The 15,593-nt window shown below is 44.6% G+C and overlaps 1 non-coding gene across 2 annotated transcripts in view; it reads left to right on the top strand.

The window, feature by feature from the left end:
- The window catches only part of LOC109622731 (uncharacterized), a 51,333-nt gene that overhangs the window by 26,385 nt on the left and 9,355 nt on the right, over window positions 1-15,593 (top strand). For both annotated transcript variants that reach the window (XR_003892964.2, XR_009996319.1), the window contains exons 3-6: window positions 1,116-1,342; window positions 1,404-1,636; window positions 1,744-2,009; window positions 2,069-2,437. This is a non-coding gene — a transcript (uncharacterized LOC109622731). The remainder of the gene's footprint in view (window positions 1-1,115; window positions 1,343-1,403; window positions 1,637-1,743; window positions 2,010-2,068; window positions 2,438-15,593) is intronic.

Genomic DNA, 15,593 nt, shown 5'->3' with positions numbered 1-15,593 from the left:
CCTCTCCTCCTGGAGAGTGGCGCTCAAGCTGCTGTTGGTTAGACGGACACAAGCATTCGTTACAAGTTTGTTGGTTATGGCCCAGCAATCGATATATATATATACTTGGGAGGCTGTTTATGTAAATGGTGAACAACAATGCACTCAGGCACGCACCTTGTGGTGTATTGTAGGGCCGCCACCAAACCGAACGTCGCACAACTGCGTTGCGACGCGACCTGACTCACGACGTTTTCTGAATCATTTCGGAAGTAGTGCGCATCTATCTCCTTGTCAATAGCAACACAGCGCACTAGTTGCGAAAAAGTGGCGACACTTGTGGATCAAGAAAACGGCAATTTTTGATTGAATGTCTGATTCCAACCGGAAAAACAATATTGTTTTTGCTTGACTCGTTTAAAAGCTTGCTAACAAGTTATCGTTTTGCTAATAAATTACAATTACCGAAAAGATCTGACCCCTGAGATTTCTTCAGGAGTTCCTTCTCCGGTTAACCCAGATGTCCCTTTTTAAATTTGTTTTGGAGCTTCTGGGAATGTTTCAGGAATTCCACCTGAAATAAGAAATCATTAAGAAAATCATTGTGCGGTCCAACCAAATATCCTCTCAAAATTCAAGCTTTTGAGATTCCTTAAGATATCCTGCCGAAATTACTGCGGGAGTTGATCCGATTTTACAGAATTTTGATTTCCTAAGGGCCGAATTCTTCACCCTGGTTTAAGCGTTAAACCATGTTTAACTATATGGGTAAGCCGGGCTTACCGGTTAAGCCGACGTGAAGAAATCGGCCCTAATGGAATTATTTCAAGATTATTTTCTGAAATTCTCCCAAACATTCTTCTTGATATTCCTCTAGGAATTTCTTCTGGGATTACTGCAAAAGCACCACAGTGTAGTGTTTATACGAAATCGTCTAATCGGAAGACACTGTCTTGGCCTTCATAATCACTTATGCACTGATTTACCCGAAGTTTTGCTATAAAATTAAATTTACAAAACTGTGGAAAGTTCTGGACTTCCTATGTCTAATTTGAAAGTGATCCAAAATTTACCAGAGAAAACGCAACTGCATACATATGTTTCCCATATATAAACCTATTGCTTGCACATTACAGAAATTGACACATCGCAGTATGATTTAACATTGCATCGAGTTAAATTGAGCCTAAATCGTACCGTCATTGGTGACCATCAGACATTTTTCGCACGCGTTCGCAGCAGCGGAAACCTGTACCTTTTCTCCGGTAATCAAATTTCGCGCATCACGGTAAACGACGCCGACGTTAAACTGGTTCCGATCGCTGCAACTCCCGACGTACGCGAAGAAGTGGCAGATTTCCAGGTAAAGTGGATTGTATTTCCTAAAATATAGGGTAAGTTAATCTTAACATGTAATTCTCCAGATTGAAGAGCTGCAGATTTCTGGAAACAAAACCATCCTGGTGGCAACTGTGTGTCTACAGGATCGCTTCAAGATTTATCAATTTCCGGATCACTCGAAGGGAAATGCGCTGACTGTCAAAGCTATGCAGAGGATTAAACGTCCAGGTCTCAATCGGCGATCGGTTTTGGTCCAATTCAAATCGGATTTGTTCTTGATCAGCGGATACTCGGAGGCCGGTTTTGGGAAAGTAGCGTAAGTGTCGAAGAGTGAACGAGTGAACATTTATATAGCTCAATGATATGTGTGCAATGAGTGTCTCGTCCAGCGTGTTCTTTATGCTATTGAAACGATCGTTCCAGGATTTATCGATGGATGGATTATCATTTTTCTTTGCGTGATGTTAAAGAAGTGGAGCGTTGCGACGAGCTACTGGTATTTAGTGGCGAACAACTAGTTATTCTCGTGCTCGAAATTGCTGAATATCCCGAACGATCGGTGAACAATATATACATGCTTACCGATGAATTCAAGTTAATCAAAACACAGGAAATGTACTTTTTACACGATCGCTTGCCGCATTATGAAGTGGACAGCCAGTTTTACATACTGCGATGCCTTGCCTTAGGTAAGAACTTTTTTGTTAAGTTTTAACTACACATTTCTCATTTTTTACAATTATTTCAGATGCATGCTTCTTGTACCGGTGGAATGGCGAAAGTCTTTTCCGCCGAGCCAGCAAAATAGGATACGACCCAAGGAGCATCGAAATGATGACATCAGGCCATGACATTATAGTAATGTCTTTGGAAAAAACACTCTACTTCTATAACAATCAACCCTTGCTAAAAATTGCCGCTTCGTACACCATGGTTAACAAACGTGGCACTGTGGCCGACGCTCCCTTCCAAATTGATCCTCGAGTTAGCAAGTTGTTTCTTTACAAGGAAGCAACAACGGAGAAGCTGTACCTCAGCATCCTATATAGCTCTGGTCCGAAGGTTCTGGACATGGTTGAAATGCAGCTCAACAAAGGCAGGAGCGCCCCCAGTCCAGGTAATTTAATATGACGGTGTTGGAAAATACGTAAAACTAATAATACGCAATGCATGCGCAAACTTATGAAATAAGTTAGATATTATAGATGTTGTACTAAATATTGATTGATTGATTTGTCTTTATTAAAGAGACTTTCAGCCCTTGGCTGATTCGTCTCTATTGTACTAAATATATGGATTATGACCATTTAAGAAATTCATCGATCCCGATTATTCTATAGCTTTGATATTAACCCTTTCTTTCCCATGGTAGCACAGGTGATCCACTACTTTCCACTGTTCATACAAATACAGGATAAGTTAGATCATTTCCATTTTTTCATCAGATGTTTGTATACGTTTAATGAACTATTATGCCAAGTTTGGTCAAAATTTCTCTGCTCGTTTTTGTTCTAGAGCTAAATCATTTAGCGAAAGTCGGTATTTTTTCTATTATAATTCAAACAAAATTTGAATATCCAATATTCCGAAACATGAATATTATTTTCATTCGAAAAAAATACTAGCATGCCCTACAATATGTATATTAGCACAATAAAATACCGTTTCACAAACAAGTTGACGAGAAAACACTAATTTTATGAACAAACATGTGGATCATCAGTGATCCATTGGGAACAAAACGACATTTTTATCCTTCCTGATTTAACCTGTTCCTTGTTACCATGTTTGTTTACATTCAAGACATTTTCCATTATTAATAGTGTTTCATGTAAAAATGTCATTATTCCATATAATGAAATCTATTTAGCGCCGGCAATAAGTCGCAGATGAATCCAGGAAGGTTTATATGGTACGAGGAGAGAAGCCATAGATTCGAAGAGGACCATGTCCAAACACCTAACTACTTATGATAACTGCAAGAAGTCCCATAAGTTTCATTAATTTTTACCGAAGGGCTTGATAAGAATCTCGAGATAAATTCAAGGTGTAATATACGATTTATAAATATATAGTTAAAAAAAAAACAATATACAAAAAAAAAACAAAATTTATGTATGTGCCTTCAGTGCATCCATCTTCCCAATGGATCACAGGTGATCCACCTCAAAAATCATATTTTTAATTTCTAACGATATTTTGGAGTAAAACTATACATCTTTTGTTCTGGTGATTTGTTCAGAAACCATTTTATCTATTTTTAAATGTCAAAAAAACTTATGGGAAAGAAAGGGTTAATACAATTACATATGTCGAATACTAATTTTTCTTGTCGACTACTAACTTCGAAAAAAGCAAAACACACAATTTGCTGTCAATAGTTCGTTAGCAGCGGGAATCAGTGACTAATAAACCAACACATTCATCGCGCCAAGAGGTGTACCACGTGCCGTTTGCAAAGCGAGTGAAGTTTTTGGGGCAGCAGGGACGGATGTCCTGGGGCCTGACGCACCCCCCGCTTGCGAGTCAGCCGCGTAGTTGCCGGCTAAGAATAGGACTACTAACCCCAATTCAAGGTGTCAAGCGACCCGTGCCGAGGAATGAGTGATCGAGGGGGTGAAAAAGATGCTCGATCTTTAACGGAGCCTGTGGGGCACCTGGGCACCCCCCACAGTAAGCTGTCCCTTACCGCGTTAATGCAGAGCTCTGGCGTGGTGGACATTATTTCCGTGCGACTCGTGGGAATCAAATATGAGTAAACAAATTTCTAAAACAAGTGCAACAGGTAGTAGTGGTGCGATCAACCCCTTCGCAAGAAGCGGGTTGATGCGGTCTCCAACAAGGAGAAGCGAGGAGTCAGGTGCTGGAAGCTGCTTACGCAGCTCAAGCGTGGGAGCTCCTGTCCACTCCACGGCAAGCCAGCCGGCGGAGGTTATGGACGGAGCATGGTTGCTGAGGGCCATCAGCCAAGTAGCAGGAAAAGGACGGCCCGCATTGGAGGTAGCTGAGCAGCAGCTTGGCAAAATTATTGACTTCGCGACAACTAAGTCGAATATAAGTAAGGACCTGAAAACGGCCTTCCCAAATAAAACGGTATTATACATGAATAATTGAATGTATGATTTTCTTATTATTCGTGTTATCATAAATTAGATTATAAATCGATGATACGATTGATCATATCGCTGATAGCAGTTATCATTTTAGGAGTTTTAATGATAGATCGAATGGGTTGTTAAGTATCGTTACCATTCGAAAATGGCATTATTCTCGAACAAAAAATTTGCGAAATTATACGTATTATAATCACTTTATCATAAATTTTATGATACGGCGAATAATAAAAACAAAACGAAAATATTTCAGCAAATCTGCTTTACCGACCGAAAAAAAGTGCACACCCCTGCGGGCTCTTTCGGACACTGTCAAGTGTATCTACGATTGTGTGAATCATTGTTTATATTCGCGGCGTTTTTTATCTTTTGGGTCGGGAATCGAACCGAGTGAGATTGACGTGGTCGAGATTAATTTAGTAACTCTTCGCGCTGCACCAAACGCAAGCAGTGTTCGCGGTACGTTGAAACTCATAGAAGTTAAAAAACGAGAAAAACGAATTAGTGGTAATCATCGACACCAAGGAAGATCTCAAATAGGCATTTTCTGAGAGGAAAAGGGATATTTGGACGGCATCAACATTCTGCTGCAGCCGCAAAAGCAACCAGTGAAGGACGGATGAAGGTAATTTTTCAAGTGCATTTGTGAAAATTAGAGAACGCCAGCTGCTGACACAAAAACAGGCTACGGAACCAGTGGAGCTCCCCATTAGAGAAATTGCTGAGGAGCTGTCATTGCTGAGGAAACAGTAGGTACAGAACAGAAGGTAGTAGTCAACTACTACCTAAACAAAAAGGTATTATTAGAAATTATTCATATATAATTGCATGTATCCTTATCATAAGTGGTATGATATTCGAAAAGTTTTGTATGGTGGTAATTTTTCATCTTTAAACATTGCATCATAAAACTACAATTGCTTCTATAGTAATCATTCCACTTATGAACGTCTTATAATATGTACGATACCATAAATTGTAAATTTCTATGCGGGTTGCTTCGGCTTAGAGCGTCAGTCGATGAGGCCAAGCAGGAGCACGCGGTCGCGTTGCTGGCTGCGGCAGCGGCGGAACCCGCAAAGGAGAAAGCGTCTAAGCTTACGCAAACGGAGGCCTTCTCTTTCGCGGGTAGTCCGAAGAGTGTGGATGCGAATGCTCGTGATAAACGTGTCAAGCATTCGCAGAAGCGGGCGAGGCAGCCGTCAGGTGAGGAGCTGTCTGGCGGCGCTCGCAAGGCCAGGCGTATAATAACCCCGAAAGCCGGTGGTTATGCCGGAAAGTCGGACCCCAGCCAGGGTTCCCGGAAAACTGGGAAGGGTGGGCCTGAAAAGGCCGGCCCGTCCCGGATTGATGGGAACAAGGGGTTGCGACCAATGGTGGGCCCTCAGCAGCCACAGAGCAGGGCGATCCAAGGAGAAGACCCTCCTTGGACAAAGGTAGAGCGGAAGAAGAAGAAGAAGGTGAATCCGCAGGTAGAAGTGAAGGACGCCAAGCCAAGGCGTAGGAAGGCAGGTGCCAGGCGTGAGAAAGGCGACGCTATCGTCATCAAGACGGAACAGTCCAAGTACTCGGACGTCTTGAAGACGATGCGAAGCGACGCCAAGCTTGAGGGTCTTGGAGCCGACGTACGCAGTATTAGACGTACTCGTACGGGCGAAATGATCCTGGAGCTGAAGCGCCAGAAGGAGCACAAGGGCGCCGCCTACAAAAGGCTGGCAGAAGAGGTCCTTGGCGAAGGTGTGCAGGTGAGGGCTCTGACACATGAGGCGACTCTGAAGGTCAAAGACATTGACGAGATCACCGAAGTGGAGGAGCTCGTCACGGCACTGCGGCAACAGTGTGATGTGCAGGTGGCCGCCGCAGCCGTCAAGCTACGGAGAGGGCCATCAGGGACACAGATAGCTTTGGTTCAGCTACCTGTGGCGGATGTTAAAAACCCGCATAGAAATATATCGTTCAAGCTATCGTTCATATCATAAGAATTTAATTCGTGGAATGATTATTACAACAGCAACGATGGGTTTATGATTCGATGATTGAAGTTTCTGAATTGACATTATTCAATACTTTACGAGTATTATTACACTTATGATAACGATACCATTAACGATATATGAATAATTGTTTATCTTTCCTTTCTGCAAGTTCGACGATTAATTTTAGCTTTTGTGAGTTTTCATAATGTTTAAACAATACAATGGCCATAGTAAGCATGAAATGCACATGTTGTTTCCATATTGTGTGTAATAGTGACAGGATTCGATACTTCTGAGCAGACAAAATAAACTGCACAACATTGATAGCTCCAATTTGCTCTACCAGAGAACGCGTTGTCACCTCGGTTGTCACTAAGAGCTGCTTCGCTTGACGGTTGCTGTTTCCATGCCAGCAGCTTGTTTCGGTTAATTACTGCAAACTTACCGGATCACATGCAAAACCGGAATCTCCAAAGGGATTTTCAGGGGATTTTTCCACTGGAGCTACTGTCTTCATAGTAAAGACTATAAATCTTCCCCTCGGTTCTCCTCGTTAACTGCTTAATCACCTTCACAACACCATCGAATTTCAGTCAACCGCGAGCACAGGTTCCACATGGTGTAGTGGATAAACACCGTGAACTTTCGGAAACAACTTTGGCCACGGCAATCTGTTCGATTCCCGTTCCAGTGAATAAAAAATACGACGAAAGTAAACAATGATTCAGTTAATCGTGAGCAAATTTGACAGTGCCCGACAAATGCCCGCAGGGGTGTACATTTTTTCGGGTCGGTAAAACAGATGTGGTGAAATATTTCCGTTTTGTTTTTATTATTCGTCGTATCATAAAGTTAATGATAAAGGGATTATAACATCTATGATTCCACAAAATTTTTGTTCGAGAAAAATAGCGTTTTTGAATGGTAACGATACTTAACAACCCATTCGGTCTATCATTCAAACTCCCAATATGATAAGTACTATCCTTAATATCATATGTCGTATCAGCAATAAATAATCCAGTTTATGATAACATGAATAATAAGAAAATGATACACTGTAAAACTGTTGTATGATACCGTTTTATTCGGGAAGTCCGTTAAAGTAGGGAGTATTAAGGTGGGCTGGTGTGTATGTCACCTGACATTCCACGAGCCACCTGAGGTTTGCTTCAGGTGTCTGGAACCAGGACACAAGTCGTGGGAATGCAAAGGCCCCGACAGGCGCAAACTGTGTAGGCGATGCGGCGCTGAAGGTCATAAGGCCCAAAGCTGCACGAGTCCGCCCATCTGCATGTACTCTAACCTCAACACCTCGTCGTACATGACATTCCATAACACCGGACCCAGGATGGAACCTTGCGGGACTCCTGAGGTTATGTGAAAGCACTTCCGACCCACCTCCGTGTCGTATACTAGTACGCGATTCTGGAAGTAGCTTCCGAGAATCTTGTACAAGTACTCCGGTATCCCCAGACGCAAGAGCGCATCGGCAATAGCAGCCCAACTGGCGCTATTAAATGCATTCCTTACATCCAGAGTCACTACCCCGCAGAAGCGAATTCCCCTCCTCTTAGGCTCGAGTGCTTTCTCGGCGGTTTTTGTAACCGACAAGATAGCGTCTACGGTGGACCTCCCCTTCCGGAAGCCATACTGGTTGCTCGAGAGACCATTTACGCCCTCAGTGAACTTCAAAATTCTATTGAGGATGATCTTTTCGAGCACCTTCCCCGCCGTGTCAATCAAGCATATTGGTCTATATGCCGACGGGTCTCCGGGTGGTTTCCCCGCCTTTGGCAATAGTACCAGGCTCTGCCTCTTCCAAGCTTCTGGGAAAACTCCCTCGTCCAGGCATTTCTGCATAGCAGACCTGAACATCTCGAGAGCTTCTGCAATAGCTACTTTTAAGGCCAGGTTCGGAACTCCGTCCGGACCTGGGGCCTTACCTACGCTAAGGGACTTAGCTATCCCCGCAAGTTCCACATCGGTGACCCTTTCCTCATCGCCAGCCCCAGTCCCCGGCTATCCTACGAAAGGAGGCCAAGGACTAGGATCATGACGCGGAAAAAGTCCTCCAATGATCCCCTCCAACATCTCTGGAGATTGCTCTGTAGGAGCCATCACACCTCTCGTCTTGGCCATAACGATCCTGTAGGCATCACCCCACGGGTTCGTATTGGCACTCTGACAGAGACCCTCAAAGCAGGCCTTTTTGCTTGCTCTTATCTCGGTATTGAGCGCGGCTTTTGCAGCGGCGAACACCACCCGCCGTTCGTTTCGCTCTTCCTCTGACCGTGCTCGCTGCATCCGCCGCCTAGCCCGTAGGCAGGCGCGGCGCAGGTCCGCAATCGCGTCGGTCCACCAGTAAGCCGGTGGCCTCCCATTTCTAGGGTGGACTCTCCTAGGCATGGTCGCATCACACGCACGTGAGAGCACCGCTACCAGCCCGTCGCCGTCTAAACCGAGTAAGTTTCGCTCACGGCGGAGCGCTTCCCTAAATACCTCTTCGTCGAAGTATGATGTCTTCCACCTACGAGGGCTTGGCCTTGGCCTAGCCGCCTCTTCTTCTATCCGCTGTCTGCTGTTGTTGTAGTCGATACTGTAGCGAACCGCCAGGTGGTCGCTGTGAGTGTAGCCATCATCTACTCTCCAGTTCGAACTACTTGTTAGGCCAGGACTACAAAAGGTCACGTCAATAATTGACTCCGCTCCGTTTCGACTATAGGTACTCTTGGTACCGACGTTAGCCAAGTCGACATCTAAGATGGCCAGTGTTTCTAGCGGGATCTGACCCCGCTGGTTCGTGAAACGCCTTCCCCATTCCACAGCCCAGGCATTAAAGTCACCCGCTATTACCACCGGCCTTCGCCCTGTTAGCACGGTCGTTAAGCGGTCCAGCATTGGCGTGAACCGCTCGATCGGCCACCGCGGAGGCGCATAACAGCTACAGAAGAAGACCCCGTTTACTTTGGCGACCACGAAGCCCTCATAGGTAGTAGACACCAACTCCTGCACGGGGTATTTACCCGTCGTCCATATCGCCGCCATTTTCCTGGTCCCATCCGAGGCCCAGTTGCCGTTGCCGGCGGGTACTCGGTATGGGTCCGAAATGTTGGCGATATCCGTCTCCCACTCAGAAACCGCCTGACAAAGCAGTTGCTGAGCCGCATCACAGTGGTTCAGGTTCAGCTGCGTTACCTGCACTGTGATTTGTTGCTCACTGCGGCTTTCTTAAAGGCCGGGCACCCTGGACCACCCATCGCATGTCTGTTTTTCGAGGTTTTCCCGGTACAGATCATGTACGACGAGGTGTTGAGGTTAGAGTACCCAGTGGGAGTGGTGATTGTCGGATTTGCCGACGATATTACGCTCGAAGTCTACGGTGAAACGATCGAGGAGGTGAAGTTGACTACCGACCACTCGATCAAGGTTGTGGAGGCGTGGATGCGGTCCAGAAAACTGGAGCTGGCTCACCACAAGACAGAGGTGACGGTTGTTAACAACATGCAGTCGGCGCAGCAGACGGAGATCAGTGTAGGAGAATGCACTATCCTGTCGAAGCGCTCTGTCAAGCACTTGGGCGTGATGATCGACGATAAGCTTACCTTCGGTAGCCACGTCGATTATGCCTGTAAAAGAGCCTCCACAGCTATTGCGGCACTGTCCCGGATGATGTCCAATAGCTCAGCGGTGTACGCCAGTAAGCGCAAGCTTCTGGCTAGTGTTGCTACGTCCATACTTACACGCAGAAAAATATATATTAAATTCTAAAATAAACGACTTTGAAACAAAAACAAAACATCATTGATCCACGGCCTAAGTGCAATTTTTATTGAATCAACAACAAAGAGTATTAGTTTCAAAGTATTTATTTTGTTGTTTTAAAGTCTAGCTGTCATAAGGCTGAATGTAAATTCAAAGTGAAAAATATTTGATTCAAATATTTAATTTCATTGAAACAAATATATAACTACTTTATTTCAAAAATATTTATTTTTGAAACAAAAAGCACATATTTTTGAATCAAATACAGATTTTTTTTTGTTTTAAAAATAATATTATTTGATAGTAATATATTTCAAAACGATCATAAAAATATATTTGGAATGGATTACGTGCTTTGATTGATTGCGATCTAACAAATACTGAGAGCATGTGATCAAAATGCTCCCGTTATTTATGAGATCGCATTCAATCAAAGCAGATAATCCAATAAAAATGGATAAGACTTTTGGGGAACAATATTTACTATATTTACCTAATTGCATAATCTTAATAATAGTTTTTTTTTTAATTTTTCGGTGATAGACCTGCCTTTTGCTGATGTTTGTAGCATGGTGTACAGCTACCTCTTGTTACTTCTGTGACAGCCGGTGGATGGGGAGGCGGCATAGTTTCAGATTTGGTGGATGGTTTTCTGGATAGCGGAGGAAGATTCTGTCAATTAAAAAGGGTTCCGTAGTAAACATAATTTTATGAATAGTAGATGCTTACCAGGACTTGTCTCCATTACGACAACATGCACTTTCTTCTTATCCCCTAAAAACCGCTACAAAATGAGTTGCTCCAGTTCCTTGCACTTGAGCAAGGCTAGCTGTGTAGCCGTTATCTAGAAAAAAAAATATATGAATTTTAGACATGAATCATAAGTTTCACTTTACTGTACTTACCAATAATGAAGGCACGCACTGTGGCATTCGAGAAACCAAACGTTTTAAATTGATTTAATGTTTTTAGTATTCAAACATCGACCGCTTCTTCAACAATTTCGCCCGGCGAGTATTTTATTTTTTCACTTTGTGACAACATAAACAAAATGGCAAGGGAAAAACTTGTGCAAAATGCTATATTTATTTCAAAGTAGTTATTTTTTTAAATCAATGGCACAAGGACATTGTTTCTAATACTTTTATTTTAGAATCAAAGTCACTTAGTATTAGAATCAAATATTAATTTGCTTTGATTTAAAAAACAGTATTGAATTTAAATCAAAGTGGTAATGCATTTGTTTCAAATATGCGACATTTTTCTGCGTGTAGGTATGGCGGCCCGGCGTGGGGTACCGCGCTAAGTACTGAATGCTACCGACGGAAGCTGGAAAGTACTTACAGGCTTATGTGTCTGAGGGTTGCAAGCGCGTACCGTACCGTGTCACACGACGCTCTCTGTGTCATTACTGGTATGGTGCCTATCAGCATTCTTATCAGTGAGGACATGGAGTGCTTCGAAATGCGCGGCACAAGAGTCATACGCAAAACTGTCAGGATGGCCTCTATGGTCAAATGGCAGCGCGCGTGGGACAGTTCCACCAAAAGAAGGTGGACCCATAGGTTGATACCGAGGGTAGATAGTTGGATTAATAGGCGCCATGGGGAAGTTTCATTCCACCTGACACAGGTCCTTACAGGTCATGGTTGCTTCCGACAGTATCTACACCGTTTCGGGCATGCGGATTCTCCCGAATGCCCAGTGTGCAATGGTTTAGAGGAAACGGCGGAACACGTGTTGTTCGTGTGCCCGCGTTTTCGCACAATGCGTGACCGCATGCTTGCCACATGCGGGGAGGACACAACTCCGGACAACTTGGTCCAGAGAATGTGTAGGGATGAGATTAGCTGGAATGCCGTTTCAACGGCAATCACCCATATCGTCTGGGAGCTACAGAGGAGGCGGCGCGTGGACTCGGAGAATGGCTAGTCCAGATGCAGTACAAGAGGTGGTCCAGGGGTTCGAAGTCGGCTTCGTAGGTCATACCGGTGCCCTGCGGTCGAGATCGACCCTTACAGCGATTAAGTGGCCGCGGAGAGGAAGTCCCGGTAGCGGTGCTGTCGTGGCGTCGGTCTACTGGGTTGGATCTGAGCCCGCGGTTGGAAAGGGGTCCCCGGCAAGGGTCGGGGTAGGTTAGATCCTGCTGTCTGCAACCTACGGGTGCATCTGATAGGGCCTGAAGGGTAGTGATACCCTTCCTTTGCGGGCAGGTCAGATCGGGTTGCACGTGGGCATCAGTTCTTGATGTCCGCTCAGCAGTAGGGCGCGGGCGGGGTTGACCCTGCCCGCCTTCCGAGGACAAAGGGAGTGGCGAGGACCACTCGGGAAACTGGCTAAGCGCCAGCATGCTATCGTGATGGACTCTCCAGAGCGAGTCATCGATGTTCGTTGCTGCTAGGCTACGGTAGCTAACCTTGAGGGTGCGATATGCACTAGCCCCTCTCTGAAGCAATACCTTCTTGGTGGTTCCGGAGAGACGTAGGGTTTGGCGACCATAGGAATGTGTTTTAGTGGGTCGAGGAGAGAGTAGTCCTGGCTTCTACCGGCATTGTAGAAGACGGCCTCATCCCCACACTACCCTAACCTTCCTGTTAGGGTGTCTGATGAGCAGATTTATCCAGCAGCAGTGAAGTTGCATCGTGCGCCCTTGTAAACGTGGAATAGGGATCACTGCAGGTATCAATTGGCTTGCGGGTTGTAGGAATGGAAAGTATAGGAAGCTTCAGATCGTGATGCCAGATAATTAAGTCTGCCCAAGAACAGCGACAGCGCAAAGCCTAGGGGGCGCTGATCATGTCAAATACCAACATCAGTGTCGGTACAGTGAAGGTAGGAAGACACAACTGGCGCGGGAAATTGGTATTTTGAAAACTTGTAAAATGACATAAAAGTTCAAATGACACTTTTTTTCCGGACAAGTTAGCGAGCAAGGAGCTGTTGACGATGAGCCTGTGGTTGTACACCCAAACACGTTCTAGAGCAGTGGCTATCGAACCAATATCTTCAACCGAAAACTCACCGTTCCTTACATTCAGGTGGACAAAACCAGAGCTACGATCCGCCAAACATCAGTGTGTGGCCTCTTAAACATTTTTATCGCCTGTGGCATAAGGTTATGCCGGAGACAATTCCCGTTTCAGTCGTGAACTTTTCTGGTTAAGTTAAGGGCCGTTTCTTCAACTACAGCATCATCAACGTCCACTGCCGCCACGAAGGGAAACCTGATAACGTGAAAAAAGCGTTCTACGCGCAGTTAAAGCAAACATACCATGGTTGCTCGCCGCGTGACGTGAAAATCGTTGTCGACGACATGAACGTGCAGATAGGAAGGGAGGAAATGTACAGACAGGTAATCGGACAAAATAGCCTGCATGCCGTATCAAATGATAACGGCCAGCGAAACTTTGCAGCCTCCCGTGGTATGGTAATCCGAAGCACCTTCTTCTCCCGCAAAGATATCCACAAAGGCACCTGGCGAACACCCGACCATCAAACAGAAAATCAAATCGACCACGTTCTAATCGACGGTAAATACTTCTCGGATATAACCAATGTCCGCACATACCGCAGTGCGAAAATTGATTCGGATCACTACAACGGACAAGATGTTCGCCATCCGCCAGGTGTTGCAGTAATACCGCGAACACAACGTGCCCACACATCACTTGTTAATCGATTTCAAATCGGCGTTTGATACAATCGATCGAGAACAGCTTTGGCAGATTATGCACGAATACGGATTCCCGGATAAACTGATATGATTAATCAAGGCGACGATGGATCGATTGATGTGCGTAGTTCGAGTATCAGGGACACACTCGAGGCCCTTCGAATCTCGCAAAGGGGTTACGGCAAGGTGATGGTCTTTCGTGCTTACTGTTCAACATTGCGTTAGAAGGTGTAATAAGGAGAGTGGGGATAAACACGAGTGGGACGATTTTCACGAAGTCCGTTCAGCTGCTTGGTTTCACTGATGATATTGATATTATAGCGCGTAAATTTGAGACGATGGCGGAAACGTACATCCGACTAAAGAGTGAAGCCAGGCGAATCGGATTAGCTATTAATGTGTCGAAGACAAAGTACATGATGGCAAAGGGAGGAACCTCCGCGCCCGCCATCCCGGATTTCTATCGATGGCGATGAAATCGAGGCGGTTGAAGAATTCGTGTACTTGGGCTCACTGGTGACCGCCGACAACGACATCAGCAGAGAAATTGACGCATTATGGCAGGAAATCGAGCTTACTTTGGACTCCGCAGAACTCTACGATCGAACAAAGTTCACCGTCATCCGACCGGTACAAGAAGACGTGGTGTGCAGCGAGGTGGTTGGAGTGGAGGACGATCTGCGGACCCTACGCAGAGTGCGGAACTGGAGACAAACAGCCATGGACCGAGTGGAATGGAGACGGCTACTATGTACAGCAGAGGCCACCCCGGCCTTAGCCTGATCGGTAAGGTAAGTATTAGTGTGGTGCTGGTGAGGGTGGCCAACCGCGCGACTGCTGGAAGGTTAATAATGTTCATCAACGTCAAGGCATTGCAACATTCTGGGTCGACGAATAAATTATCCAACGTCGTCGTGTAGCTTCTCATTTTATTTACTGAGATGTTTGCCTTAAGCGCGTTTGCTATACAATGACAACGCTTTCGATTATTATTATGGTAATTGATTATATTTGTAATCCGTTAAACGGAAACCTACACGAACACGACCTCGAGCAGATGAAGGTCTGATGGAAAAGAGAAATAAAGTAGAGTTTATTTGATTCTGAGTTTTAGGGCAAACAAAACAAAACAAAAACAAAATCTTTATTAATTCCTCAATCGTGGAAACAGTATGTATGGTATGTGGGGGGAAAATTGGGTCATGGAAAGGCTATTCTGTGACCTACATTATCGAAGCGATGAGAGCACTGAAAATTTGAGAACATATTTTTTAAATTTTCCTTCAAAAAATTTAGGTTTTCAAAGTCCGTTTATGGCTACCCGAACAAAAATCTTCTAGTTCTGAGAATAATCTACCGATATGTATCAACACTTTCTTCATGTAATCTGTACGTGTATGAAGCTTAGATGTATAGAGAAAAACTAGAAGATATAGTATTTTTTGTTTGGAGGAAAATCGAGTTTTCTAATATCTGACCCATCTTGCCTCCGTTAAAATGAGGTGGGGCAAGATGGGTCATGTTTTGAAAATTGTTTGTCAAGAAGCAGGTTTCAAACTTTATTACCTTTTTATACTCTTATATCATAGCTGACTAGTGTATCTGAGAATCGTGGTAGAATACAGAGAAATGCGATTTATATTTAGAAAGTTATAGTGATCCATTTCTTAGGTGACCCATCCTGCCCCCACTTACCATATTCACTTTGGTGGTTTATTGATCTGCGTACTTTAAATAGTGATACCC

Source organism: Aedes albopictus, chromosome 1 (genome assembly GCF_035046485.1).
Source record: "Aedes albopictus strain Foshan chromosome 1, AalbF5, whole genome shotgun sequence".
NCBI classification, from domain to species: domain Eukaryota; kingdom Metazoa; phylum Arthropoda; class Insecta; order Diptera; family Culicidae; genus Aedes; species Aedes albopictus.
Note: the sequence above shows the minus strand (reverse complement) of the source record. Positions and strands in the feature narration are given on the sequence as shown.